This window comes from Nematolebias whitei, chromosome 4 (assembly GCF_014905685.2).
Source record: "Nematolebias whitei isolate Nwh7 chromosome 4, NemWhi1, whole genome shotgun sequence".
NCBI classification, from domain to species: Eukaryota; Metazoa; Chordata; class Actinopteri; order Cyprinodontiformes; family Rivulidae; genus Nematolebias; species Nematolebias whitei.
Genome location: NC_056501.1, coordinates 1,941,445 through 1,945,652, shown reverse-complemented (window position 1 = coordinate 1,945,652; position 4,208 = coordinate 1,941,445). Strand labels below are relative to the sequence as shown.

General features: G+C 42.7%; 1 pseudogene; it reads left to right on the top strand.

The window, feature by feature from the left end:
• The window catches only part of LOC119408616, a 13,569-nt pseudogene extending 9,862 nt beyond the window's left edge, over positions 1-3,707 (top strand).
• Positions 3,708-4,208: the final 501 nt, after the last annotated feature.

Sequence of the window (4,208 nt, the reverse complement as noted above, 5' to 3'; positions counted from 1 at the left end):
GGTACACCTCAGTTTGCAAATGTCCTCTATCAGAGACTGAGACCTCACAGTCCAAGAAAGCCAACCTGCCATTTTTTACATCTTCTCGTGTGAACTTGATGTATTTATCCACAGAGTTGATGTGGTCAGTAAAATGTTGGACTTCCTGAGATTTAATTTTAACCCAGGTGTCGTCAACAAACCTGAACCAATGACTTGGTGGTGTCCCTGAAAAGGACGTCAAGGCTCTCTTTTCTACCTCCTCCATGTACAGGTTGGCAACAATAGGAGAAACTGGAGACCCCATAGCACACCCATGTTTCTGCCTATAATACTTCTTCCCATATGTGAAGTAGGTTGACTGCAGGCACAGTTTCAAGAGTTGACACAGTTGTTCTGTGGAAAGTGTGGTCCTGCTGCTCAGAGTGGTGTCTGATTTTAATCTTAAACTGACCACCTCTACTGCATCATCAACAGGAAGTAAAGAGTCATGTGACATCAACAGAGACCATTGTTTCATCAGTCGAGCCCATTTTGTGTCAAATACTCGATACAAACTGAAATTGCCCTCAATGTTTTCAGCAATCTGCTTCAGTTGACTCAAATTCTATCAGAAAGCTTTGACTCTTTTCACCGCCTCTGTTCACAGCTGCAGATATTCAGAACATGAAGTGGATTAAATCCTATGGTGGGCTTCCAATAATTCCTCTACCTCTCCCTTGGAACATTGGACTGTCAATCAAATGGGAGCCACTTAGTTGTTGCTGTCAACCCTGCTTACTGCATCGGCAACTAAAAAGACCATCGTACAGGGAATACCAATCAGCTGACATTTGAATGACAGCGGAGGGATTTGGCAACAGTGAAACGGGTCAGTGATACAAGTATGACGGATTACTAATGATAAAGAGCCGGCAATGTATCAGTTTTCAATTCTAACTAAATCTGACGTAATATGAAAACACTGGGAAGCAAAGGTTAACTATTCTGTCTGAGTCTAATGAATAAATGACCTACCTGAGATGGATGATGCTATTTTACCAGAACTGTTCTGTTTCAACTGTTCTGACTCAAACTGCTCCACCTCCACATCTCCTGCACCTCACATCAATGATTGATTATGTCAACACTAGTTCCCCATTTTGCCATAATGTGGCTGCACTTTCTTATCACTGCAGCTTAAATTTATGTGACTTGCTATCTATATATCCTGGCCCCTGACAGAGTCCTGCTGCGCTCTGGAAGAGGCACCGAGAAGCACTGGAGTATGTGCAGTTCTAACATCTCCAATAAAAATAAGAACAAAACAGCTGTAGCTTTGGCTGTCAGACGGGAGAGATTTGATTTGTTTCTGTTTCGTATTCATCTCCACATCACTGCTGAAAGCAACTGTCGGTGTGTTCCCCTTAACATCAATGAAGCTGAACAACAACAAAATAATACAAACTAGAGAAACTGCATGTCCTGACAAAATGCACTGTGAATGCTTGTTGCAGAAGAACTTGCTGAAAAACAGCTGAAATAAGCTAAAAACATGCTGAAATGGAAGAACAAGCCTAACTTAGCAGACGAAAGCAGAAAGAGCACGTCTCTGCTGAATTAATTTTAAATAAGCAGAAATGAGCACAAAAGGAAATTAACTAAAAAAAAAATGAAATTAGCAAAAAATTGCTAAAAAGTAGCTTAAAAATCATAAAGAAGCTGAAATGATCAGAAGGAAGTGGAGAGAGCACATTTCTGTTGAAATGGACAGAAAAAGTTGAAATGAGTGCAAAACTGTGACATTTACTGAAAAAGCTTAAATTAGCATAAAAACAGCTAAATAGTAGCTGAAATAGAGGAAAAAGCTGAATCTTGTCCAAATAAGCTGAAATTAGCAGAAAGACGTTAGAAGAAGCAAATAAATTGTTGTAGTTAGCAGAAAGAAGCTGAAAGGAGCACAAAACAGCTGAAAATAGCTAAACAAAGTTTACATTTGCATCAGGAAGCTGAAAGGAGCTGAAGCAGAACAAAAAGTGAAAGGAGCAGTAAAAGGTTGTAAACACATCTAAAGATCTGAAGGATGTAACATGAGCTCAGTTCATTTTCTACAAGGACAAAATGTCAGAAATGGCTAAATGTTTCAAACAGCTAAAGATGCTCCAGCACCAAAAGTCACAGCAGGATTGTCCTGAAGGAGCCGAACGTTTTGATTCACGATTTGTTGAAAAAGATGAAAACTGCTGGACGAGAATCGTGCATAAAAACGTATAAATGGATCACGACAGAGTGAAAGCTTCATAATTATTCAAACAAAAGCCTAAAGCTAAATAAAACTTACAGATCGGTGTAAGTTTCAAATGTTCCTGCAACAGATTCTTGATCTGTTTATTTGCAGACACTTCCTGTCTGAATGTCTAATGCCATCTGTGCGTTCATCTGCTCTGCAGCTAGGTGGCAACGTGAAGTGTGTTCTGGTCCGTGTGCGGATCTGCATAGATCCTGATGGATCCTCGTGCTCTGCCACCTCCTCACCTCTTAGCATGATGCTGCCGGCTGTGAGCTCTCCAGAGGAGCCTCTGATGTGGCAGCCTTTGCTCTACAGCTACTGCTGGGGCCTGGTGGGGGTGAGGTTAGGAAGTGATGATGATGTGTTGATAGAGAAAGAGAGTCGAAGACACTCTGCAGCTTTGCATGAGCAGTTCTGCAGCAGGTGGCATCAAACAGATTTAATGTCACAGTCGTACCACACGGTAAGAGGCTGGCTTTCCACACTGCTGCGACATTTCACACACGATCTTGGTTTCACTTTTTTATATCTCGACTTGTGAAAAACCTTACGGATCTTATCAAACCGTTGAAGCAGCTTTATGAAACGCAGGTTTGCATTCTGTCTTACACACTGGGGTTGAGCATGTCTGGATTAATCCACATGTTTAGAGAGTCTGTCGACAACTCAGCACAAAACATGAGAACAGCAGCTGATGCAGAGCAACAAGACTGTGGAGGTGCAGAGGGAGTCCAGGTGAGCTTTGGTTCTACACCATGCACCCTGTCTGGACAACACAGAAAGCAACTGCAGGACTCAATGTGCTTTAATCTCTAATTTAATCCAATAAAAACACCAACACAGTGAGATCAGCATCATCCAGAGAACACTTCATTCAACTAGTTTCAACTCATGGTCTATAGACTTACACACGTCTGCACAAATCAACTTTACTTTCATTAAAGAGATCCAATGTTTTTGTGAACAATATTAAAAACTGAAGTTTCTAAGAAAGTTGCATCTTTTTATGACTCCTCTGTAAACACACTCATGTGCCTGTAAGTTTCTTACCCCCAGTTTCTGTCTGCGAGGCTGACTCTCTGTCTACCTTTAGGACTGGGCTCAAGTCTTTCCTTTTTGATAAATCCTATACTTAGGGTTGGTTTAGCTTTCCTGAGCTATCCCATAGTTCCAGTGGTTATTTTGAACCAGATCCAGGAACTCCCTCATTTTCACCGTGTGCGTTCTGGCAACTGTTCGTTCGGATCCAGCAGCTCACATCTCCGCTTATAAAAGTCCAACACCATAATTAAAAATACAAGGAGAGGAGACGTTGTCCACGTCTGTGGAGTGGATGTTACTGCTGCAGCAGGTGCACCAGCTCGTGCACACGCTGCTGCAGCAGGTGCACCAGCTCGTGCACACGCTGCTGCAGCAGGTGCACCAGCTCGTGCACACGCTGCTGCAGCAGAGACGCTGACCACATGTCCCGCAGGGATGAAGCGTCTTCATCCACGTTCAGCTGTGTCTCAGAATCCAAAGCAGCACAAACCAACGTTTTAACGGCACAAACGCAGCACGAACCACCAGTATGTACTGGTGGGGTGTCAGCTTCACCTGCTCAGCTGTGCGCCCTGCAGACAGTGCACGTTTTACGCACATGAGCAGCTCTGCACAGCGCACACAACTGCCAATGTGTCAGAACTCCTGCACACATTTCATAGATAATAGTGAAAAAACAATACGAGTGAAATGTTTGATGTGTATTATTCACATTGCACGTTTCAAAATTTGTCAAAATAACAGGATCAAAATGTCAAAGACCGTCCAGTTTATTATCTAAAATAAAAAAATGGATGATTGTCCTCAGCTGGACAACAGAGACTTGAAGCACCTGAAGGCGGCGGTGACAGAGATGGAGAAGAAGAACTCGCAGGAGTGATTCAGAAGAGTTCGGGTCGGACATTGAACTTTGTGTGTG